The sequence below is a fragment of the Coturnix japonica genome, chromosome 3 (assembly GCF_054131305.1).
Source record: "Coturnix japonica strain WE chromosome 3, WE-NBRP24, whole genome shotgun sequence".
Lineage (NCBI taxonomy): Eukaryota > Metazoa > Chordata > Aves > Galliformes > Phasianidae > Coturnix > Coturnix japonica.
The window spans coordinates 15,978,571-16,005,237 of NC_140665.1; the positions used below are offsets into that span (position 1 = coordinate 15,978,571).

Below are 26,667 nucleotides of genomic sequence, written 5' to 3' on the forward strand. Positions count from 1 at the left end.
TGGGTTTTGAACCATGATTATGAGAGTTGGTCAGTGTTTTCCAACAGAATCTTTTTCATCCAGAAATTATTTGCACTGAAACTCAGGTGTTCTATGGAAAGTGAATGCAGCTTTGTCTGGAGAGGAAAAAATAGTTTAATCGGTAACAAAACCAAGAACATCAATGTCATAAAACTTTCAATTTAATTGCTGCAGCAGCACCAGCAGAAGAAATATTTAACAGTAAAAATCTATTCGCTGACCACTGAGCAATTCTGGTTTTGGAACAAGCGCATTTTTGTAATTGTGGCATTTCCCTTTATGATCACTTGAGTTTCTGCACTGCTCCAAAGCATTTGGGAAAAGTGCAACTCTAATTTGGGTAGCAGCATGACCCAAGTATACCGTGATGCTCTTGAAATGGCTTCTCCTCTCTGGCATTACCCTGTGACGTGATATCCAAACAAGTTGCTTTTCTGCCTTGCCTGGTATCTTCTGGCCTGGAAGCTGATTAAAGCAGGGGATCTCTCTTCTGCTGAGAAAATGTTCTTAAGCAATACCGATCTCCCTTTGGTCTGTAGCTGCTTTGCATGTGTGCATATGTGTACAAGTATATATGTATGTGTATGCATATTACATACAAATACAAAAACACAGTTAGGAGGAGTTTTGGTCTGCTTACAGTTCTTTTATTGGTTCTTGGTGGATTTGATTGTTGTCCTTGGAGCATCAGAGTTTTCTTCTTTCTTGATGCTAGAGGTATCCTGAGCTTTTTCCAGATGATCTCTCACTATTTAAGATTTATCCGTGTCTGATAATGACACACAAGCAGATCCTCATCTGTTTGCATGCCCATCTCTAGCACTTGTACTTAACATTTCCGCACAGTAGCTTCAATGAGAGTCTCATCATTTGCTCTTCAGTATCTGTGCAGGATTCATCTCTGGAATTTCCCAACTAGCTGAAAGACGGACTCAGAGACCCTTGTATGAGATTCTTCTGGAAAAAAAAAGAAATGTGAAAGGCAATGAAATCTGAGCTCTGGCTTTCAGAGACAGCTTGACAAGTCAATTGCCCTGTTAGGAGTTGACAACAGTGACCCTGATAGTAGAAATGGTCCATTTCCTGTTTTAATTTATCACCCCATGATTCTGAGTAGCACAATCTTCAGATTCTCATATAGCATCAAACCAAAATGGGATGTTTTGTGAAGGGGAAGTTTATAGTCCTCCAAAAAAGGGAACAAAAAGAAAAAGCCCCAACAATGTCCAGACTCATGTTTCAAAATTCCTTGCAAAATATTGAATGGCTGTCCATGTTTTTACTCTCTTAGGCATTTCAAACTATGTTCTCAGAGAATTTCAGTCTAGCAATGTGAGAACAATACTCTCAGCCGTTCAGAGTTAAAGGCGGAAAAACCCCACAGACTGTGTCTGGGGAAGAATACTCAAAGCATTTGCCTCAGTAGGATACATAAGCTACTTGTTTCATTTCTAAGGGCACCAATGGAAAGGATGTTTCATTCTGTGGGCTCAGCATTCAAAGCTCAGCAATGATGAAAGTATTATCACGAATGTTGCCAGAACTTCTGCAGTCTTGCTGCATCCTCAAGAACCTAAAGGGAGCAATCAGGGAAGACCAAAAGAAAAGAAGAAGAAAAGGGGGGAGGGGGGGGAGAAAAAAAATCAGATTAACATAAATGCATTTGAAATGTGCTTTTTTATCTATTAAACAAAACACAGAAAGCAGATAAATTGGAGGGAAAAAAAATGAGATTAGAAATTCACTCTTCTGGTGCATCTCTCCTGTCTGCTGCACCGGGGGACTGATGCTTAGGCACACTTTGGGAATCACTTTCTTCATGTCAGTAATCCAAAACAGATTTCAAGGTGAGGGGCTGAGCTCCAAGGATGCCAGAAGGGCAGAGGGGATTTCGGAGTTTGCCTTATGCTCTCAAATTAGAAGCCTCCACTCCTATGCAGCTGCTAAGTGCAGCGCTCCTGAGAGTCCTTTGAATCAGCCCAGCCTAGCTCTTTCAACTGACTGTAATGGAAGCCTGAGCTCTTAGTATTGGCATTGAAATTAGATGTTTTGAGTTATATGGGTGTAATACCCCCCTGGTGCAATGCATCCAGATTTATACAGGAGGTCTGTGGCAGAGGCAAGAATTGAAGCCAGCTTTCCTGTGACCATCTTTTTATTTCCAAGCTTCCAGTTAAACTATAATCCATCTTGAACCACTTACTAGAAATAGTTCCCTAAAAATAAATTGAACGTCTAAGTGATCAGGAAGTTTACCTAAACTTTAGAGGCAGGTTAATATGAAGAGTAGTTTGGACTGACTCGTTGACTTAGCTTTTCTCACAGAGTGCAGAGCACTACAGGCACTCTCCACAGGATTATGTCATCAGTCTGTTCCTGGAGGCCTGTCGTTCCTGTGAGATATGTCCTTCAGCATTTCACCTGCCTGACCTCATGAAAATCAGGCACCAGTGTGATCTGGGCAAATGATTAAAGAAGAAAGAGGATTTCAGGTGTGAGAGGTGTACTGTGTAGAAAATACTTAAATGCTACTTATCTGTATGGCAAAGCAAGCTTAGATGCCATTCTTCTGCATCTGTAGGCTGGGAGAAGCCTCCTGATAATCAGCAGGGGAGTGATATTTCTCAACAAGAACTTGCGGACAGAGGGAGGTTTGCAGCCTTGTGGTATCTTCTGACTGTACTGAGAGGGGACCAGTTTCCAGACGGGCTTTTTGTGCTGGTTGTGCTACCCATAAGGGTTTTGTTTACCTGGGGAAGTCAGTGCATATCAGAGGTCTAATAAATCTGAGAAGTAATTTGTCCTTTCATACTTGAGTTGTTTTACTTCTAAGCACAATATGTGTGCTAGTAACTGAGATTAAACTGTCTAGCATGGTGATAAGGCAATATTTAGCTGACAACATTAAGTTGCTATAAATTTTCACCTTTTTTGTTGTTGATATTAAACTTAGCTTTGTGCAGACTGAGAGCAAATGCTGAGAGGTTTACATTAACAGCAGAACAACGTGGTTTGTTTTGGAAGGTGCTGGAGTCACAAACGTCTCCCACATAGCCATGGTGTGAGCCTACTGCTGTTCCTGCAACCAGTGCTCAGTTGAGGACTTTGAGGGTCTGCAAGCCCAGGAATCTGGTAGAAATCTGCATGGGAATGTTCACATTAGACAAATGTCTGCTATCTTTACAGGGAGACCTAAATCCCCACTGGGGACTTCATATACCAGTGAGCCTGTAGACAGAGATAAGGTCCCACTGAAGTGTGACGCAGAGCCTGTTTCTTATATACAGAAATCAAAGTGGCCTTGTGTTTAGGGATGCTATATGTTGCATTCCAAGGCAAACTGTGAGCGTGGAACATGAAGGTAGGGGTTTTGTACTGTATTTAGCAATGCACAGTGAATCCAACCCCAATAAAATAAAAGCCTCACTCAGTAGCATGGGACACCTGCCAACCAGGAAACCTCTGAATTTGGATAAAAATAATGCCATTCAACAGTGTCTGTCTGTCTGTGGTCACATATAGAGTACGTCTCTTGCAACAACCTCCAGAAAGCAGAGAGATGTGTTAATGCTGCCTATTGCCTAGTTTTCCCTGCCGCTCCTTGGTGCCACATCTTCAGAGCAGGATTGCAACCTGTAGATATCCAAAAGACAGCAAAAATGTCATCACTGGGATGTATGTAGGTATGGTCATAAAGGAGGAGGCAGTTGACAGCATCTGTGTTTCTAATCAAGGGCTTGTTGGAGAATATCCCCTGTATCTGGCAACTGATCGCATGGCTCAGGTGTGTGGGAAGCCTGAAGGAAAATCTGTGTGAGAGAGGCAAAGGCAGAGACATGGGCTCAGAGGAAGAAAAAAACGAGTGAAAAAAGGCGTGAGGGCACTGATGTGAACTCAGACTATGGGAGTAGCTCTCCTGAGACAACATCCTCTTTCTAATCTCGGGCTTCCTCAGGAGATATATGTATGCATATGTCTGTGGGAATATACATGCATAGGTATATGCACAAAACCACACACGCATAAAAAAAGAAAATAAAGTACCCACAGTACTTACTAGCCCTTCAGCTAAGAGCTGCACGCAGCTCTGTTCTAAGGCTTAAACCTGCCGATGATAAATGTGCTGTTATTCTGGCTGCAGATTTTTATTTCTGGGGATATCAATTGAATTCTTATTACGAAAGCAGAAAATTGGAGTTACATCTGGCAACTGACGCATGTGACAGTATCACTGCGAGGAATTCCAGTTTCCTGAAGCTTTTCAATTAACTTGGTGCACTTTTCCTCAGGTGCTGCACGCTGGGTTTTTCAGCGTGTGCCTTCTTCCAAGCTGTAAATCAACGAGGAGGTTATTGTACTTTCATAGGAGCACTTGTGCCAGTAAAATGAAACAGCAAATAATAAACCCCAAGGAGATTTATATAGCCTGAGTTGATGAAACGATTACTTTCTCATTCCTAGGCTCTCTCGGAGAGGTGGGTTAAAAATAACTGAAAATTTACAAGAGACTAAAGCCAAATCTGAAAAGTACAACCTCAGCAACTTATTGGGCTTGGCCTAGCGAGTGCCAGATTTACTGTTTGCAATTTCTTCAACTTGTTCGGTCATTTTTATTATTTTTTTTTTATTATTTTTATATTTTTTTTTTCAACTGCCCCCTCCCCAAGTTGATGACAAGCCTTGGCAAAAACATCTGTGCAAATAAAGCAGGGGAAAGAACGAAGGAACTTGGCAAAGAGCCCCACGTGTCTGCTATGGCAAAAATGTATGATAAAAGCATCTTTTCCCTCAATAGCCCAAAGTCTCCAGGGGTCACTTCTCATGTGCTAGATGAAGAACCTGCGAGGGTTACGGCTGCTGGGGGCCGTAGCTGGGTACCCTGCTCTCCCCAGAGAGAGTACAGTTTCAGGAATAGCTGAGAAACCTCCATGGCATTTTTCTGGGGTAAGCTAGGAGCCCAAACCCAGATAGAGTGGTAACACCAACCCCAGGACTCCAGTCCCTGCTCACAGCACTGCTTACTGCTTGTGCACAGTGGCTTTTTTCTTGCCTGCACTGTTCCTGGAGCAAAGGCTGCCCCTGTTCCCATCTCAGGGAGCCTCAGGGTCTCTGCAGAGCACTCCCAGTGCTGTGGTCAGAGCTTGAGCAGCTGAGCCTGAGCCACGGAGCCCTGCAGCAGCAAGGACTTGACATGATCGGAATGTGTCAGGTCTTACTGGTGGGGTGCTTGTGCCCCGACAACAGGAGCGAACAGCAGTCAGCCAACAGATGCCAAAGTAGCAGCAAAGTGCTTGTAATCAACATGCCTAGGCCCAGAGCAGGGCAGAGAGGGGTGAATAGTGATTTGGGTGCAATGGGAGCACTGACTACATTGCTCTGAAGGACACGTGTTGTTTTTATCCCTACCTGATATGTTGGCTTGATAAATGCTCTGCTGACAGCATCAGGATTAACCTGACAGCACTTTCCATTCAAGCCATGTGGGGAGTTACCAGGTTCAGCTGGAGCTGGGGCACTTGGGGTCAGAAAGCAACATGGTGGCCATATCCTTCTGTCACCGCTGGTGATGTCAAAGCTCTGATGAAATACTAAATTCCCTTCATCTTTTTTTCTGCTAGTTCTCATGAACAAACCTAGCACAACCTCTTGCACAACAAAGATGCCTTCCTGTTCTGGTGCCCCTGTGTTTGAGCTTCCTGGGTGCCTGAGAACAAGTCTGTCATCTTTGTGAGTCACTCCTGACTCACTGCTGTGCAGGGTCCCGCACACCTGGGGAACAAGCAGAGGTGGTTGCCTCTGCACAACCCCTCCAGGGCCACCTCACTCTCTGCCTACTATGGAGACTTCCTGTGGCAAACAGTGACACACTCCAAAGCTGTGATTCAGGGAACAGCCCCGTAAAGAGTGTTTTTTTCCTCCTCTTCATCTTCTCCTAAATCATGGGGCAGGTGAACGTGTTCCAGGTTGGTGTGTGAGTCCATCCTCTTGTGCCTCTCATCCTGGCAGAACTGCGGCAGCTGGCCAGGACATCAGCACCTCCTCATCAAAAGCTGCTGGTGAAAAAAGCTTTCATCCACGTTTTTCTGTATGGCTGTTATCGAGCTCACTGAAAAGACAGGTGGTAAATGAAGGGGTTGGTATGTTTTCCCATCACAGAGATATTTTTGTCGTAAATCAGGATGATCAAAGGAACATAGACGTGGAACATAAAGATTTTAGTTCTTCCAATCGAAAGCTCTTCTATCCCTTCAATGCAGACAGCTCTACAGGCATGTGTGGTTTTATTTTAGAAAATCCTTGTTGTTATTTACTGCTAGCAGTGTCAAGGTATTGCTTTCAGCTGGCCCTGTGACTTCCCCCAGGTCTGAGGGCGTTCCCCAGCAGTCACCAGCCCACATCTATCAGAGCTGCAGATCTTCAGCTTGAAGATGGTGGCTAAGATAAATAACAACATGCACTTTAATGGGCCAATTACCCTCTGAAGGTTTGCATGTGATTCTTATTTTCTACGTTATATAAAAGCTAAGGATGGGATTTTCAAAACCACCCCGTGCTGGCCTAATTCCGCTCCTAGTGAAGTCAATGGAGTTTACTTACCCTTGACTGTAATAGGAGCAGAGTTAAACCAGCGCTCAGTGCTTATGAAAACCACATCCTAAATATGCTCCCAGACCTTACCCATATTTTTGCTTTCATGGCACGGAATTTGTTTTCATCATATTACATGTGCTGGAATGCTGATGTCTAAGGGAAGCTACCAGGGAACGAGTTCAATATTAAATGTGTCTGGGCTTGGCTTTGTGGGTCACAGCTAAAGTGTTCCTGTAAGTGCATTGCAGAGGCTCATCACACAAATAACACCAGCAGTGTCAGGAGAAGTCATTGCTGCTCAGGCCCTGACTTGTCCCAAGTACTCAGGGCTTAGGAAAGATACAGGGGGAAGCACCTTGTCATCCAGGCAGATACATCAGGCAAGGACCAGACTCTGCTACCAGCCTTATAGGTACCCACGTCTTTGCTCCTGGAAGCAGCTGGGAGGAGAAGACTCTGCTGGGAGCATTTCTGAGTGAACCATCCTCAGAATGCTTCTGTTCATGGAAGTCAGTGTTCCTCAGTCATCCCCTTAATGTCACTGTAGAACATCACCCATCAGGCTGACTGGTATTTTGTGCTCAAGTATGAGGGTCACTCCGAAAGAAATGTATCCCATTTTATGATGTTGTCCCACAGTGTCAGAGGCAGGTATTGGTGGTGTAGCAGTAGAGGCTGAACCTTCCCACCAATATCCATCACATTTTGTTTTTGTATGACAGATGGCAGCAGAGGGGCAGGCTGGCACAGTCGCATTTGACATGAAAGTGCACGTGGATTAAAGGGGGAAAACTGAATTCCTCCTTGTGGAAAAAAAATGTGTCCACATTGCTGAGTGCCTATGGAGACCAAATAGTGGATGTGAGTGCAGTGAGTGCAGTGAGGCAGTGGGTGGTGCGTTTCAGCAGTGGCAGTGGGTCACCTCTGCTGGTGCAGATTGATATGAGTTCAACATGCAAACTCTTGCTCATCATTGGTGAAAATGCATAGCTAATGGTGATGACCGCATTCAGAAATAGTGATTTGTAGCTGAGAAGTTTCCCTGTTAAATACTGCTACTGTGCTCTTTTATCTGTTGTAGTTTCCATGGAAATAAATAGGAGGCATTGCTTTCAGGATGACTCTTGTAAAACAGGAGGTAACCTTGGGGCAGAAGAGGTGGCTGTGCCAGGGGATTTGCTGTGCTCATCAGCAGAAGGTTTGTGATGGGTACTATCCCAGAAAGCTGTCAATTCAGGATTTTGTCTGGAACCTGAAAGAGGCTGAAACGGCTCCACCAGTGGAAAGTCAGTGGAGGGAAGAGCTCCCACCCCATCCTCCATACCCAGAGGTGAAACCAGTTGGGAAGAGCTGCATTCTCTTTCAGTGTGGCCAAGAGAATCATTTTGTGTTCCCTGCTTGACTGAACTTGGCTCATAGCTGATTGTTGCTGTCGATCCAAATCTCCCAAAAGGCCGGTGTATTTTCTTGGTAATAAAAGTCCCACAAATGTTCTGAATTTCTGCACTCATTAGGGCTTAGGGAGGTGATTTGTCAGGACGAAAAACGTCTTCTACAATAAAGCAGCAGCTGTATGCAAAGGGTGAGGAGACATTTGTTGCTGTGAGTTGAGTCTCCTGTCAGCAACCAGGCCTCTCACCAGTCCTAGTAAATGTTTTATTGATTTAATATTAAATTAACTGCCCGGGCATAAGGAGTGCATTATTTTTAATGACGTTCTGATATTAAGGACTGCAGTTTGCTAGAATGCACCTGTAAAATTAGTATCCCCTAGTATTCTGCAGGAGCCATAAAACGTAATGCTCTTTTTGTGCAGCAATCTAAAGCTTGACATGGGTAATGTTACATGGCATTCACTTGCAGCCTCTGATGGCTGCACCAATTTCTGCTAGGAAAGGAAGAAGACTGAAGTCATCTTGGAAGGCTTATTCCAAATTCATCTCTACCTTACTGTGAAAGGAATAAACGGAGCATGTGATGCCTGGATCCTAATCTCAGAGCACTTTATCTAACCAGCCATGGTAACACGCGGGTATATCTACACAGGCAGTATCTACTTGTAACAGCAAGGCACCTTCTGTAGGAGGTTAGTGTTGGAGTCAGTAATTTTCTGCTGTTTTATTTTCCCTGTTAATGAAAGAAAGGGGGGGGGGGTGGGGGGGGGAATACAATAAAAAACATGAATCCAGCCCCAGATGGAGCACTCTGGAATGTGGCTTTCTTTTAGTGAAAGAGAAGGAAGTATAAGAATGAAAACATTTCCTAATTTTAGAATTCATGCTACTTTTTTTGTAACTGGGCTACAAAATTGGCAGAAGAAAATTTTCGCTCATCCAGAATTGTTTTATTTCATTTTTTTAACAAAACTAAAGAAGTTCAAATAACACCACCCAGTTGCAGTACCTTCCAATACTTTACCTCTGTAAACTGGATTGTAATGAATCTCTGAGAGCACACAGGTCATTTCTGGGTATGGCATAGCAGCCACCACCGCTTCCCTCCCATAGCAATGTTTAGCCTGGTTGGGATGCAGCCCTACAGCAGTGCGTTTTGCTTGAGGAAACACATGTTGGGTGTATCCATGAATTAGTTCTATGATGTCTTTGAGTCCGTAGCAATTCTAGGAAAGTCACGGGCATTCAGGAGAACTAAGATCATGTCTAGTGGGGGGCATTTTTGGTATGAGTTTTGCTATGCAGTGGGGAAGTTACTTTGGGTTTTTGCTGAGTACTTCAAACTGTTTCTACATGGTGATTTCCTTCTTGTTTTTATCAAGTTTTGCTATTCAGGTACAAAGACAAAATTTTTCTTAGGCCAATATCATGCACCTTGCTGTTCTACAATTACCATCAGTTTCACTTAAAATTACTAGGATTGCTGTTTTTCTATGGCAACCCTTTTCGTTAAAGTGTGTACCTAGTAAATGTTGCATTTGGTTTTATTAAGGTTGTAAAAATGCCACATTTGAGTTGTTTATATTTTTTAACTCCCTGAGAAATGGTTAATTACAAAGCCAAATCTTCTTAAATGTCATTCAGATGGGGATTCTAGGAAATCCCAAGATTTCTGAAGAGCTATTTCATTTTGATTTCACAGTGATGAATCACAAAGCTGAAACAACAACAAATACAAGACAGACCAGCAAGAGTAAAACCACCGTCTCAATACTTGTAAGTACTCAGTTATAAAAATTATAAAAAGTTTGTAGTTTTTCTCATTCAATTAAAGAGAGAAGAGCTAAGGGAGTTTTTGTGTAATTGAGTTATTGAATTAATTTCAAGCAGCAACTACAAGTAGCACAGCAATCTCAGCAGGTGGCTCATGGTTAATATGGACACACCTGATACAATGCCTCTTCCAACTGCTTCCTCACAAAATCTCTCTCTTTGTAAATCTTGTTTATAAAAACACGGATGTTCTCTCTTCTGCTTGCTTTCTTAGGCGTACTAGTGTATGAAAATCACATTTAATTACTCCTAAGGGAAATGTTGACAAGAAGTGGTTGTTTCTGTTGTGGTTTTCTGCAGAAAATTCAGGTTTCCCTAAAAAAAAAAAAAATAAAATTGAATCACTTTAAAAAACATCAAACATTGTAAGCAGGTATTGCTGATTCAATAGGCATCATTTCTGTGGGAAGTGTCAGAAGAAAGAAGTTATGTGAGAGATCCTAACTGTAATAATTGTGACCTAATTGTAATGAATTTATCAGACTCAGCACCTTTCCATGGCTCTGAACCTCCGTGGGCATAGAAAAAGCCATGTAAAGTGGATCGGTGTTAAGGCTCCTTCTGACATCAGTAGGTATTAGATAGAATCATTGTGGTTGGGAAGGACCCTTCAGATAACCAACACGAACCACCAGCATGACACTACCAAGTCCATAATGCCAACCTCTGATTTTTTGTATCATAATGTTAATGTTGCTCTGTTCACTTTTCTACCTGCTTTCTCTCATGTTGTTCATGACACTAATTTGCCACCTTTCTTTTGACACTTTGTAAGAGGCCACAAGTTTTGCCTTTTGAGCCATTTGCACAGACTTTGCAAAGATACAACAGCTTAGCACTAGTCTTAGGAGCTCTTTGTGTGACTAACCTGTCCATACTGTGCTGGCTCTCAGCTCAGCTTTGAGACTGAGGATTATAAAATTGTACCATAAAGATGGGTGATTGTTGGGTGATGGCTTTTTAGTTGACAAAAATAGATAATTCATTGCCCAGGCAACTTGAGTTGACGGAATCAAACCATACTTTTTCAAAGGATGTGGTGGATTTACTTATTCCTGGTTCTGTGTTTGATTTACTACCACATGATTTCATTAAATAAGAACTTCGCATGAGGATTCCTGCCAAACAACTTCAGGCAAGGCCTGTATTCCACAAATCCCTAAATTTGAGGGTGGTGGGTGGGGGAATCATCATATTTTTCTAGCAGATGTCTGTGCTGCCTGTGGACTAGAGTGGTGGTTTGTTATTACCACTGTTGCTCTAAAGCCCTTGTAAAATGATGCTTATTTTCCTCCCATTAGATAATGAATTCAAATTTTTCCATCCAGTAAAGATGATGATAACTTTAATATGTATTAATTCTCTAATTAATCACAACATTGGAAAGAATAAAGAAGAAACCTTCAAGCGGGCAGTATTTCAGGCTTGAACTCATTTCAAGTTCAGACAGGGCTGCTTGGAGCTCTGTCTTACCCTCATCTAATACAAGGGCACACAGCTCATGTTTGCTGGCATTTGTATGTAGATAAAAGTGTGTAAGAAGGTTCCTCCCCCTAATGACTGGATAGAAAATTGATGTCCTGGTAGCTCAACTGTCCAGATCACATTAAATTTAGGGGGAAGAAAATGAGAAAATGCAAAGAAGAAAATGCCAAAGAAAATGCAAAGGGATAAGAAAAAAAGTGATGTAAGTTGGCCAAGAAATCAGTTACACTTCTTGGCCCAGGTTCTGAGGTGGTATAAATCATTACCGTCCGGCTTCAGTGCAGCCATTCTACTTCACACAAGTTTTCAATTTGACCTGTTGTTATCTTTGAGCAAAGGTACTAATGGTTAAACTTACACACAGCCCCAAAGAAATTTAGCCCACTTTCGTACACTGATTTTTGCTCTCGAATGCTGTCAGGAGGACTTGTCCCAGTCCTCAGAATTAGGGTGCATGTAATGCAAACTGAAATCTGCTGAAGGTCTAGTGTGGAAGAGAGGCATGACTGGGACTGATGTGGGTCTCCATTTCTGAGCTAGGTGCTGACTCCTCTGCTCCAGACTGATTTCTGGACAGCACCTGGCGAGGAAAGGTTTGAGGAGTTTTAGTGATCCCTGTTCACTGTAATCATCCTCTGCACACTTTTGTTGTTGCTCTGAAATGCTCCAGAGAGCCTCCAGAGACAGAGAACTGTTCTTTAGAGTCTTACCTGAACCTGGGAGGCTGGGCCAGCACGCACAGCTCTCTGACTAGGCTGGGAAGGCCACCTGCTAGCAGTTAGCTTCAGTACTTCTTTTTTCTTCTTTACTCTGTTGTCCTTCTTGGCGATTTCAGGTCTTGGCTTAAGGTGACAAATGGCACCATCAACTGACTGCCATCCAGCAACCCATGCTGTTAATCCAAAACCAATTAAGTGTTCTGTTCGTTGTCCCAAGTAATTGTGTTTACATCATCTCCAAGTGACATCCAGAGTGAAGAGAAAAAATGGCCAAAACAGCTTAGTGTTTTTGGCTTATTGTTTGAATGTTTAAAGACTTTGCATCTGGAAAGTATTCCATTAATTTGTGGCTAGCACCCATATATCAAATCCATGAGCTTCCAAGTAAACAGCTGTCACTGGAGCTGCCATGGAGGGAAATTGGCACTGCTAGCCTGTGGTGAGCAGAGAGGGAACACTCTGGTGAGGACTAATTCAAGGACGAAACATTAACCCAGATGTGTAGAGGACAATGAAAGAATTGTTCCTTGCAGCTCCTCAACTTATCATCTGCATTAATGTGAGACACAGTTAAGGCTTCAGACTATTATGTCTGTTCACACACATACGTGGAAGTATATATATCATGATAGCCAGAAAGATGGGATTGCATGCTATAACTAAATGCCATAGAACAGCCCCCAAGCCATCCCCTCTGAGCTCTGGGTTTCCTAATTAGTCAAAGTTTTCCTTGTCTAGCTTCCGTCTAGCCATAGGAAGGGGTTGTTCCATTCTAGCCCTTCCCCATCACATGAACAGACCATCAGGGCATGTGCAGGACATTACTTCTGTATGTACACAGTAAACTGGTTATTTTGATGCCTTAAACTATCATATTCACTGTGTGTATGGAGCCTGGCTAGGGAGAAGCAAGAAACTGTGGAGTGCCCAGGAAAGACAGCAAGCAGAAGCAAGCTAGAACTCATCTAGCCTGCATCCTGCTCCCAGAGGAGCACCCAAGACTCAGGTTTCACTGATAAATAAAGAAATGTGCTTCTTGGGATGTTGAACCTGACTGTGGGTTGATCTTGGATCCCACCTTGATGATAGATCCTGCAAGACAGCAACAGATGCTGTTTATAGCGCACTGTGTAATGGATCAGCAGCACTGCTTGGATGCGACCGTGGCATCGTGATCACTTGAATTGGATGTATTTATAAACTGATCTCGTCTCACAGCAGGCTGTTTCCCACCAGTAACAGTTGCCACTGAGAAAGGGCAGCAAGAAGAGGATTTTCCCATCCCGTTTCCAGAAGGGAGGATCTGAGGCCAAGGAATATGTGGTGAGTCCACAGAGAAGATGGTCTCATCAGATAGAGGGGAATCATGGATGACCTGGGATGCAAAGAAGAGAACAAAAGGAACACACTTTATTACTTCTTCCTGACAGATGCACTGGCGTATACCCTGCTCTGACCCTCCACTGGATTTGGGATTTACCTTCTGTTTACTAACCAGCCCAAAGTGGGTTTGAACTGGTGACCTAAAGGTGAAAGGCTCTGTATCTTATTAGAATTATTGTGAACTGCCGAATGAGTCCCCCATGGCAGTTAATATTTGATTATGGTCCTAGAGAATGTTCAGCTTTTACAATTAGTGTCAAAGCAGTGGTAAGCCCCTCTTTGATTCCTGGGTGTAGGCTCGTGCTTTTCTTAACCTCACACATATGCTGGCATATTTACAGTAAGTGCTCAGGGGCTTGGGTGTTTTTTTTTTATTATTATTATTTTTTATTATTATTTTTGAATTAAAAATGAAAGTTCCCCGGGGAAATTATGCAATGGGAAATAGCCACTTCAATAAACTTGACTCACACGTTTTATTGATTATGGCAAATTTAATTATTCCATTTAAACATTGCTTACACACACAGAAAAATTTATCCTTCCTACATGGTTTTTCCTGTTTTTGTATCCCACTCTTCAGACCCACAGCCCTCCCCCAAAAAGTGCTCTAAATTATGGTTAATTTCTGGTGGAAAAATAATCAGAGCTAAGCTGATAATTGTAAATTTAAAAAGAGCAACCATGCAGTGAACCTCATTCAAAACATCCTCAAATAGTACTACTAATTGTTAAGTAGAAGTAATTACTGCTTTATTCTTTTGCCCCTGCCATATATTATGTACACCTTTTTTTTTTTTTTTTAAGGGAGACAATTACTGAAGTGCACAAGTTAAAAACAAACAAACAAACAACCACAATCAGATCAAAATAGGTGTTTCTCCAACTCAGTCCTTTATTAGGTGACATTACGCATACTCTCTGTACTCGATACCTAAATACCTCCATCTTTTTCAGACCACTGTACTCGGTTCTTTAGAGGTGATGGTCCAAAGCAAAAATGCTGCTGTTCCCTGGATCATCCTTTTAACCTTTTCTCTCTTTAAAAGAGATGTGACTGGGTTTGTTTCCTTTTTCCAGTGCTGCTGCTGCTGCTTCTGATCTTCTGAACCACTTCCAATCCAGGTAACCATCCTTTTTATTCATTCTTAAGCTTCCCATTAGGCTCTCCTTCCTGAGGGAATTTATTCATTCATTCCCATCTTACTCCTTCTGAAGATGGGGATTGTTCCTGTGAATAGGAATCTCTGGGACTGAGGTCAGAGCAATTCACTGTGGTTAGAAACTGGGTTGCAGCAAGAGGAATTACTGTTCTCTAATACAGAAAACCAAAAGTAATTCACAAAGTTCATCTGCCCCTCATCCCCATGAGGGGGCTATTCAGAGCCAACCCATGCCAGCCTGTCATACCTTGATAGAGTCCTGTTATGGTTTGTCTTCCTTCTTAAAGATTCAAAATTCAATTTGGAATGCAGTATTTAGGGTTCTGGATGCTGATCTGTTTTGAAAGCTGAAATAAGGCCAGGGTTTGCACAGATCTTTTTTACTTCTAGACGCATCTTTCATCTAAGTGCTTTCTCAGGGCCATCTGACCTGGGTTTGTTTGATCTCACAGCTAAACAAATGCACATCTAATGTAATCTGAGAGGGATGCATTTCTTTGAAGGGAGGTGCACCTCTTTAGTTTAGTGAGGTGAGCCTGTGAGAAGCTGGTGAGATGCACACAGATGCTGAAGGAGATGCAGCAGGGCTGGGGCACAGGAGTCTTGGGCACTGCAAGTGAGAGGTGTCTACTCTCTTCTCCCCTGGTTTCTTCTCCAGTTTCTCTCCTGGTGGCACATTTGGCTGCCACCACTGTTGAGCACTGTGATCAGCCCCACACATTTCTGGGTGTCCCTTCTTGGCAGAAGATGGGCTGGGAAATACTCCTTAGAGGCCTCAGTGCCCTTTCTACTTTCAGGTTTCCCACATGACAGTACAAGTGACTCAATGTGTCTGAAGCATCTCCCTTATGAGGAAAGGCTGAGTAACCTGGATCTGTTCAGCACAGGGAAAAGACTGAGAGGGTATCTGATTTATGTTTGTAAATACTTCAAGGGAAGAGAAAGGCAAATGGATGAGGGTGGACTCTTCCCAGTGGTGTGTAGTGACAGGAGAAGGATCAATGTCATAAAACTTGAACACAGGAAGTTCTATACAAACATGTGGACTTCTTTATGGTAAGACTGTTGGAGCACTGAAACAGGTTGCCCAGAGAGGTTGTGGAGTCTCCTATAGAGATATTCAAGACCCAGCTGGACATCTACCTATGTGACATATTGTAGGGTAACTGATTTAGCAGGGGGTTGAACTCAGGGATCTTGAGGTCCCCTCTAAATCCTGCAGTTCTGTGGCTCTGTAATATACAGGACACTTGTCCTATGACTTAGGAAAAAAAAAAAAAAAAAAACTATTGGATGGTCTGTATCTTGGTGGGTTTCTTATTTATTGCTTTATTAAAAAAATATAACCGGGTTTAAGTACTTACGTGTTTCTAAATGACCTACCTTAAAAATAACCACGATTTGATGTAAACTGGCTAGATTCCCTTGAGTTTAATGGACTCACTCCAGTTTGTACCAGATGAGGATTAGGCCCCAAGATTCATGCAAGCCCATTTGTGATGACCTTGAAAAGAATTTAGATTAAAGATGAGTTTGGAAGCAAACCGAATCATTAGCCTGACTGATTTAGTTTGTTTTGTTGGCAAGTTCTAGTTTTCTGTGAATATGTCCTCGTTACAATATGTATTACACCAAATCCTTCACTTAATGAGCCCATTGCCACAGATGTCACTCCCCATGCCATAACTTCCCAAAACATTTCAATTTCCTTCCCCAGAACTGTCACCACGCTTGCTCTGGCTGCCGTGGGGAGGGAACTTAGCCATATAGCGGATCCCAGGCTCGGCTCTCAGCCTAGATGACATGCAGAAGAATTATTTTGCAGACAGACCAACCTAGGACATGTGTTCCTGCTGGGATCGGCACTCTGCTCTCCCCTCGTGGCCTCCCTAACAAGAGTGCTAGAGCTCAGACCAACAGCCAACTCTTCAACAACAAAAGCCTCCTTGTCAGTACCCAGACTTATTCAAAACAGAGCAGAGAAGATTTTTTTGACAGAGCTGTGGATCACAGTCTCACAAGAACCAGACTGTCACCTAGTGCTGTCAGCAAAGCTCTAGATGAAGCAAAGAATTCACATACTTGTTCCCTGCCTCAATTTCCAAAGCTGTGGTCCATTGGTTCTGGAGGATTGTTAAACCAGGAGACACAGTGTTCAGCTGCTATGGTGATGATGGTGATATAGGCAGGAATATAAGCAGTACTCGAAATGATGTGTGAGCTTGAATCCCACAGCAAGAAAGAATTTTGACATTTCACTTCAGAGATTAGGAATTGCCCCAGGAAAAAAGAATTATCTTCTTCCTTCCCTCCTAAAAATTGAGCCTAAATCTGATGCCTCTACTCCTGCTTTTCACAGTCTTGCATAATGTTCTACGTGAAAACTTTAGGGTAAAAAAGCCAAATGCTTCATGCTCTAAATTCTGAAGTGGAACAATTGCAGTGCTCTTGACATTTTTCATTTTCCTTTGGATGTTTTCCTTTCAAAGCTAAGTGTAGTCATAAAGGGATCTGCTGGTGGGACTCCCTGTTTCACAGAAATACTTGTATATTCCTTATATGTACCCTACATAACCACATATGGATATGGTGCTTTTATATGGCTCTTACTAAGTTTTTCCAAACATTTCTATTCACTGCTGCTTCAAAGAAGGCAGAGTCAAGTGCCCTGTGGAATCCACTCTCTCCCAGCACACACAGATCTCCAGGTTGAAAGGAAGTTGCAATATTGTTTCTTCCCCTGCCCTCTATTATTATTATCATTATTATTAATAATAGCACATGATGATCTGGTGAGGAGCCTCATACCTTCAGCTCCTGCAGGAGTCACTGATGAACAATATTCTCATAAAGGTTATTCTTCCACAATGTACTAGCAGTATGGTCAGTTCTACCCACCTTCCAGGTCTTCTCCAAGAGCAGGAGAAAGGTCAGGATTGTCAGAGAAGGAGATGTTTGGGAGCAAAGTGTTCCTCATGGGTAGGGGACCCTGGGGTTCTTTGGAAGCAGGCTTAGGTAGAACATCTTCTGCCATGCCTTAATCGTAGTTAGTGCTGAAGATGTGCAGACATGAATGTGCCTACCACCTGTTTCATTGCACAGTGGCACTGCTGCATTTCTCTGTGAATAAATATTTCCTTTCCCTTTCTCTATTTACAAGAACTCCATGGTTTCACGAGAGAGGGGGAAAACTTCATTTTTCCACATCTCTTTTTCTTTCTTCTGATTCACTGACTAATTTTTTATGCTGCAAGATAGACTCACTTTTTAAGCTTTGTTTCCCTTTTTTGTTTATTTTAGCTGCTACTGATTAGTTCAAGAAAAAAGTTTGAATGCCTTATCTAATAGACTGCACATGTGCATGGCTTTCATCACTTTGCCATCCCTCCAGAAGATTTCATTGCATTTGCCTGAAACTTTATCTGCAACACACTGCTGGTCCCAAGGAAAAGAGACAGTGGCTCACTACATCACTACATGATCCTCAACTACATGATCCTTGAGGTCCCTTCCAACCTGGGTCATTCTGTGATTCTGTGATCACTACATGACATCCTTTCTCTTAAGATACCATTTTCTTCTGCATGGCCCCTACCTGCCAGATTGGCAAGGTGGGTTCCCCCCTTTGCCACACTGGTTTGTCTTAACTGCTGTAGTGCCACTGAGAAACATGTGGCAAACAGCTTTATTGCCAAGACCACCCCAGCAGTCTGGGATGGATGAAGGAGAAGTGGTTTCCAGCAGGAGTGCTCCTCCATATTTTAAGTTAGACTTTCTTGGAGAAGGGAAGAAGAAGAGATCGGGTTTTGTTCCCTGCATGTGATTCATCGTAACTGGCAGTATCTCCCATGGCACAGAAGGATACCAGAAATCTGATGTAAGTTTCTCCTCCGGGAATATCATCTTGATTTCTCAGTCATTGAAAAAGCCTAAGATATCTTCAGTGTCTAATGCTTCTTGGCAGCTAATCTGAAGCAAACCTGGAGAGGACAACTGCATAACCTTAGAGTTCTTACCAAGCCCTGTTGGACCACATCACAGTAGAGTTTGTGGTCAGCTAGAAACCCCATCTCTGTCACTGCAGAGCTCAGGCATGCCTTGAGACAAGAGTAACTACATGTGCTTTATCTATCCTACATACTCCTTTTTTGAGCACCTCCCAGACATTACCGTGTTTATCCTCTTAGCACCTCTGTAATTATCTCTCTTGTAACAGATGGGAAACAGAAGAGCACGGAGATTTTGCAATTTGAGCTGAGCCAGGCAGGAGCTCTTTGGCAGAAGAAGAGGCCTCCCGAGGGGTGAGTAATGTTCTTTTGACAATCCCATTAGACTTCTGTTTGTATCCTTATGTACCTAGATACGAGCCCAAAATAAAGCCCAAAGCATCTTATAGACAGCAGTCATTCTTTGAACCTGGCTCCTCAGGGAGCGATGGCAAGGCTCTCACTACTCTCCTTCCAGTCCTTGTCATAATTCCCAGAGACTAGATCTACAAAAATTGCATTCTATTTCACTTTGAAGAATCAACCAGTACTTCTGCAAGTAATATAAACATCTTTTTAGCTTGACATATACACAGGAAGTTCAGAACAGCTGCAATCTTTTTGTGCAGTATTTTTCAGAATAATTTTGTGCACTCACTTTGTCTTAACCAGTGTAAGTGGCAGAGTGAATCAGATGGTACTTGGCTTTAAATATATGCTTATGGTCAGCCCTGTTACCAGCAATATCAATGGGAGCATTGCCAAGTACTAGAATATAGCACTAAACCTTAACCAGCAGCAGTAGCTCAGTACAAGAAGTGCTGAGAGGAGATGCAAACCAACTGGACATACTTCAGGTGAGGCACATACTTAGCTGAATGGAGGGCTCTATGTGAAATCAAATGGAGCAGTGGAAATCAGATCAGCGAGGCTACATCTGCCTAACAAACATCCTTCCCAGCATGTGAGTCAGTGGCAGGTTAATTAGGCATGGATAGGCAGGGAGCAGCAGTTATGACAGAAGCTTTAATAGATAGGATCATTTTCAGCACAATAATATTAATTAGCAATTGCGATAGAGAACATGAGGGCAGGTGGAGCACTTTCTGTCAAGGTATTTTTATAAAGAACTGGTGTATAAACACCCATTGTAAATACATTGTCCTTGTCAGGTATAATAAATGCCTTGGCACGTACCAGCCCTTCTCACAATGGAAAGATAATTACAGACACAATTGCACACTACTGTGTTTCTCCCAAATGCTAACTGTGTCACCAGAGAGATCTAAACAATTATGTTTGGAAAACACTGCGTGACTGTTAATAGCAATTTCCAAAACGCAGACAACAGATGTATTATGAAAACCGCTGTGAGTATTGAGCCAGGCAGGGAAAACAATAAAGAAAAAAAATGTATTTCTGAAGCAAATGTGGAAATGTGAAGTGGCAGTTGGGTGCATAAGCATTTTGGAGGAACTTAGACCTCTAGCTTACTGAAGCCAAATTCAACCTCAGCCTCCAAATATTTACATATTTCATAACCTTTATGTTTTCTTTTATATATGTTCTTCTTAGAAGCTTAGGTAAGAAGAGCTGAATCCGGAACACATTACTCATGGGAAATTTCTATTCATGTCATTGAACATTCATTACTGATAATCCTACTAATAATTGTTACGAAAACTGTGTTATATGACCTGTTGTATTTTATTATATACAACACGTATCATACACTGTATAGCTATATTACAGGTCTACATTACGTACCTGTAATACTATATTCTGGTAATTAAACCAATTAAAGTGTCGTTATGATCTCACTAAACCCCAGAAATATGAGATGTCAATCAATTCCCTTTTTATCTAGATGGAAAAAAAAAAAGACAATGTTAAGTGCTCTTATGTTCTTATGTCTGTGTCTTCATTTTTGACACACATAAATGCAATACAGAAGACGACCACAGAGGGAAATGTGACCTGCATGCAGTCTCCACTGTGAAGCAAACTGCTGCTGGACATGTACACCTCTTTAGTTCCCATGGTACACCTGAGCAGGCTTTTCTGTTACAGCCAGAAAATGTAAAATATTTAGTAATATTGCATAGTTATTACAGATTTGGTATAAGCAATACACAACTCTTTGTTCAGTATGTAGGTTTTGCACGTTGTCCCTCAGAGAACACCAGAACAACCTGGATGAGCCACTAATACCTCACTGTGGTCAAATGCCTTTTCCCAGGTGCTGAAGTCCCTAAACTGGTCCCTGCAGAGTCAGCAGGTCCAGCTGTCCCTCTTGGCTCTTAGAGGTTGAGAGATGATCCTGAATTAAATCTTTTGAAGTTTCCCAGGACATTTGCGTGCCTGCCTGGAGCATGATAATATATTCTGAAATGAATATACTTGGGGCAGAAATCTTCATCCTACTCGAGTTCTCCCACGGTTCTTACAGTGGGGGCAAGATATTGGGCAAAACCCAGTTGCTGGGAGCTTGTTTCCTGGAGCTGAGTAATGGCAATTTGGGGGTTTGTGCCTTGTATTAAAAAGAAGCACTTGCTACAGCTGTGTTCATGATCACTAAAGGATGCATAAGAAAGAATTCAAATTATGCTGAGAGACATCCAGAGGAGTGGTGGTGACACAGAATTAATTCAACTGGGCTCTGGTTCTCACACTGACAAAGTGTTTCACACGATGCCGTCCACTTTGTTTCGTGCAGCATTGGTCTAGTTCTATTCCAGGCTGATAGGGTCAGGACCGCATTCACACTTTGCCAGCAGAGCATCTGCACTATCATCAGTCCTTGATCTCAGCTATCATCTTGATGGGGGATTCTAAAGCAAGCAATAATAATAATTAGGATAATATCAATGACTGACTAGTGATAGTTACCATTTAATATGCTCCAGAAAAGCTCCTCACTGCAGTTTCAGCTCATCCATAACTGTTTGTATTTGTATTGTCTTCCTGATGGGAGGAGGGTGTTAATGCCAAGAGCTGGAGACCACAGGGAGGAAAGAATTGTGATCTGATTAATCTATTGTGCCCCAGATGATTATCATCAGAAAATGAGGAATAGAGGAAAATGTGGGCAATAATGTTATTACTAAAATGAAAGAATTTGAATATAATCATAGCAGTTAGGAAAATGTGTTTTTAAAGACCTTGAGAGAGGTCATAATGAAAGTTTACTTTGTAGATCTAATCACAGTTTTACAAGACCATATGCCAGTTCCCAGTGGTGACCATGGGGAACAGCAGGACACCAGTAATTTTCCAGATGTGGCTTTCCCCCCCTAGAAGGAGAACAAAACCAGTGAGAAGAACTGGAGTGACCCAGCCTCTGAACAGCTCTACATCTTTTGTCTGAGATGCCACCAGAAATAGTTCTGGCTGTTGCCTGGTAGCATCAGGATAAATGATTCTGCAATGTGACTGGGACCACAATGGAGAGGGATAAAATCAGAGAGGGATAATAGGACTGATTTTATAGAAATATCTCTATGTAACCAGGCTGAAGTGCACATACCATGAAATATGATCCAAGTATCCAATGAGCATTCAAGGTTCCATTAGTATTGTGGGTGATGGTGAGGATTTGGGGTTCCAGCAAAGCATTGCTACCTGATGAAACATGCCAATGTAGAGAAGGTCACAGTCTAAACTTCTGCCCTTTACTGTAACTTCAGTGAATACTTAGCCCAACTTGATCAGATCCATCAGCCATCTGTGTTGGGTCTCAGCATTGCCCCTATTACACTGCAGTGTGAGCACTTTCCTGGTCAGAGCTCAGCAGCAATGGGACAGTTCACATGGGACTTTGTGGAATCACCAGATCTTCACCCTTTTTTGTTTAAAGAGAGCCCTGGTTAGAGTAACCTTTCTTTAGGAGTGGACTTAATAGGAAAAGATATCTTGAAGACGGTGGGAAAATGATATTTAGCACAAAAGGAAACTCTGGAGTCATTTGATCTCCTCTGCACATTGTTCTTGCAGCCTTACACCCTTGGTCCATGCTGCTCTTTACCTGTTTTACATGCTTTGTTTTGTGGTTTGTGATTGACATCAGCCTGGGGAATGGAACTATCACAGATGACACAGAGGTGTGTGACTTCACCAGTAATTGACCCATAACTTGCTTGCAATGATTAGGGAACAGACTAAGATTCACCAGAAGAAGCCAAGTGCCTCAATAACTTCCACTCCATAGATGCTAGCTGAAGCCTAGGCATTATTTGCACCATCAGTTGCAGGGAACATACTGTCATTTCCATGCGAAAAGCATAGCTCATGATAGCTAAATCTATACAAGGGAAAAAGGCATGGTATTTCCTAATGAGCTGGAGATGGAGGAAATTTTAGTCAGAGACACTGAGTGGTCATCTAAAAGCAGTGATGCATCAGAGGATGTTAAGGCCTCCTTTTGCTTAGTCAAATGACTGCTGCCTGACCACGGTGCAGATCACAACGGGAGCTGCTGAGTCTAACAGAAGAGCAGCTCCAGTCAGGCTGTGCTGAAGAGAAATGTGCTGCTATACACATTACTAAGGACTGGTGGAGAGTCTTGGAGAAGAAAAGAAAAAAGCCCTCGTGGGAGATGGTCTATTTTTAATGAGCCCAAACCTCTTCCACAAATTAAGTGAAATATTTTAAAAGGAAACAATATTACTTTGGTTTTATTTGTTTCAGCTACTTAGTTACAGCTCCACGTGGACACAATTAATGGAGGAAATAGAGTATTTTATAAGCCCAGGACTCTAAGATAGATATTTTGTGACCATGTGAAATTCTTTGCTGTAATCACCACACATTCCTTGGGAGAAGGCTGTATATTGCCGAAAATTATTAACCTCACTTCCAAGATGTTGTGTCTAGTCACTGAATGGCAAAGGTTACAAATTGTCATGGCATTACTCAGTGATGAATTTTGCCCTCTGATTTTCCTTAAAGTCCCTGCTGTCCAATTCTGGCTCAGGTCCATTCTAATTCTATTCAAAGTATTCCCCTGCAAGAAAGAGAGAAATGACCTTTCCACTGAAGCTAGTTTTATTTCCCAGATCCCTTTCAAACTCCCTGTTGTGACTTCATGTAAATCACCTGGATGTTCAGCACCTGATTTCTCTGTTTTTTAATGGAAAGAATATGATTTCCCCTTTATTTGCTCATTTACATGATGAATTTTTCAGGACAGTGAATCATCTTGTTTGGGTAGTATCTAACACCAAACCATCTGATCTATGCTGGTCAAAGAAGAAAAACAGAACAAGGTAAAATCCGAGGATGAATGTTGTGGAGATGAAGAGTTTCATCTGTGCCTTGCCACGCATTCTTGGTGTTAGAAACAAAGAAGTCATCCTTAGAAAAAGAATGGGTTTTTATTCCTCTTGGGGCTTCCTGAAATATCAGAGTCAGGATCCATAAAATACCAGGTCTGGGCTTTCTGGCAGGAGTGAGTGTGACGGCAAGGTGTGATTTCTGGATTTGTGAATGGAGACAATTGATCAGTTCCTCAGATGATACAAATCTATGTACTTCATTATCCAGCCATCTGCTCCTCACAGGCAGACCTCAGTATTTTCCTCTTTAGCTCTCAGATTGGCTTTGCTGAGAAGATTTCATTGCATCAGCCTATTACATGGAGGTAAACATCATCCTGTGGATGCAGTAATCTGTGCAAATATCCTGATAGCTAAGTGCAGTGGTGGAGTAAATAAGCAAACAAACCCAACACCCCTTCCCCTCTAACGCACCAATAAATATAGTTTACTGTACACATCACTCTTTGGGACCACGTAGGGGTGGTGTGAATCCATTAGCAGGGCAAGGGTGAGTGACTTCTGACTTCAGCGACCCTTAAAGTTAATCCAGCATTGTAGAGGCAGAATTAAATGTGATGAGCTCAGAAAGTGTGATAAAACCAGATTTAAGTGCGCAGCTGGGCAGCAACCTATAAAAGCAGAATTTAAAGCCATAATAAAAACTTTGTAATCTAATTACGACGGTAAAGTTAAAGGTGAGCTATTTGCAGCATGATTCACATGTACCACGGCTAACCTCTGACATCTTGAATATATTATGTGGTTTCTTCACTACAGGAGTAATTTTTTAGTTTCTCTCTCACACTACATGGTTCCCCAGGTTTTATTCTCAGCACTCTGCAAAGCATCTGCCTTCCTGTGTTTCTTGCTTGAGGCCTCTCAGAGCTGCTTGTCCCCAGGCTCTGGGCACTCAGCACCCAGGCATGCAGGCAGGCCTTGTGGCAGGTGCACATGTCCAAAAAATCACAGCATGGTCCAAGTAGAAATCACAGCAAGAGCAGGTGTATCCCAAAGTGATTTTAGCCTATCCAGTCTTCAGACCATCAGGGGGGAGGATGGAGAACAGGATAAGGCTGAATGCATGATATGATACCAGGCAGCCAGTTCCCATTGAAACTCATGCTATCATATCTTCTTTATACATGACACCTAATTAACACCACCTCAGATATGAACTCCCCTCTCTGATTTCCATGCTGGCTTTTCCTAAAACCAAAGCAATGGGAAAAACAGCACCTTGAACTCTGCCCAGTTTTCCTTCAGCACTGCAAATGCTGCTGTTAGACAAGGCTCCTTTTCCCTGGCTGGTGGGGTTCAGAGCACTCTCTTTAGGGCACGTCCTAACAGCCTTAGGTCCAAGTCTAACCTCTTTCACCAGAAAAACCACAAGAGGCAAAATAATCTAATATGAATGTCATTTTCCTGGGTCCCATTATGTGTCATCCCACATCCAATGAGCATAGGCAGGGGTGTAGCAGTGGGGCCTAAGCAAGTTTGCTCAGCACGGTAACAGCTGGGAAGCTGCTTTTCACCATAGGAAATGCAGTTGTGAAGTTCACTCCTTTCATTCAGCCAGCCTGTGTCAAGACAGAAATTTCAAGTCATTGAGTGATTTTCCCCATGTGTTAGTTCTGACTTCTTTTTTCTACACATCCAACTAGAACAGAAATTTCAGAAGAAATCTCTTTATATGTGGTCCTATAAACTATACTGTCATTTTTGAGCTAATAGAGCTTGGTGGCATTTTATAAATCAAATTATGTTTCATTTTGTTCTGTTTTAATTTAGCCCCAGAAGTTTCCTTTTAAGTCTGATTGAAACCAAGCAATATTCCTAGAATGTTCTGCTCATGGTTGTTATTCATGGAATTGTTTGTAGAATCAGTGTCCCAAAATAAACCATGTCCTCCTCCAATGCCCTAGCTGATGAGGCCCCAAAAATACTTGCGTTTGTGGTAGTGGATTTAGAATTATTATCTAAAGCAACAAAGAAATACTTTCTTCGTAATAATAATAATAATAATAATAATAATAATAATAATAATAATAATAATAATAATAATAATAATTTGTGTATAGATAGAGGTTTTCCCATATAAACTTCTGTTACTCCTGAGATGACTTCATCCAAAACTCTCCTCTTTGTACAGCCACACAATGACTGCATTGTGATAGGATGCTCCATGGGAGACAGCAGCTTGTAAAAGCAGTCGGGGTCTACCAGAGAACACCACAATAAACAACACAAAACACAAGAAGGAGCCCGCCAACTGCAGAAAGCCAGCAACAGGATCAAAAGAGAAATGTCCCAGGTACAAACAAGGTGAGATACTACTGAGCTTAAGCCAGCAGCCACCCACTGCGTGCTCTGGTGGGCTTAGAAATCCCATCCTGTATGGCAGCTCCTGCATGCCTGAGCTCACTGACAGTAAGGCAGCATTTAACACCCTCAGTCTGCAAGGCACAGACAGGAGATGGTAAATACCTTGATAAGGAAACTGGAGTGAAAATACAGGCTTTAGGCAATCCAGATTTTATCAGGGAAGTATGCAGGGATGAGTAAGTACCTGACATGCAGATGTACCTATGCGCAGTGCCAACAGTCTGCCAGTCCACACATCTGGCCTTAGGCATCACGCTCACGTTTTCACACCCATGTGATTTTGGGGTACATTGTGGAGGCAGATTTTTGCATGGGGTTCTCAATTACACAATGGTAGAGCCGAAAACAAATCTGCATCTCTGTCCAGAAGCACCTATAGATTTGACATCGGATAA

The 26,667-nt window shown here is 42.3% G+C and overlaps 1 protein-coding gene and 1 long non-coding RNA gene across 4 annotated transcripts in view; one reads left to right on the forward strand and one right to left on the reverse strand.

Annotated features, from left to right (window-relative positions):
- Positions 1-26,667, forward strand: part of LOC107310980 (uncharacterized) — a 334,005-nt gene that overhangs the window by 274,658 nt on the left and 32,680 nt on the right. For 2 of the 3 annotated variants that reach the window (XR_014943801.1, XM_085541101.1), the window contains 4 exons: positions 9,709-9,782; positions 14,507-14,551; positions 18,806-18,890; positions 26,040-26,212. The gene's annotated coding sequence lies outside the window, so the exon portion shown is untranslated. Of the gene's footprint in view, positions 1-9,708; positions 9,783-13,261; positions 13,367-14,506; positions 14,552-18,805; positions 18,891-26,039; positions 26,213-26,667 lie in introns of those variants that run through there. The other variant, XR_014943802.1, reaches the window with a different exon arrangement.
- On the reverse strand, positions 8,954-16,082 carry LOC146761293 (uncharacterized). Its single transcript, XR_014943803.1, has 3 exons — positions 15,973-16,082; positions 12,035-13,418; positions 8,954-10,154 (listed from the first exon to the last, which is right to left on the reverse strand). It is a non-coding gene; the product is annotated as an uncharacterized LOC146761293 (long non-coding RNA).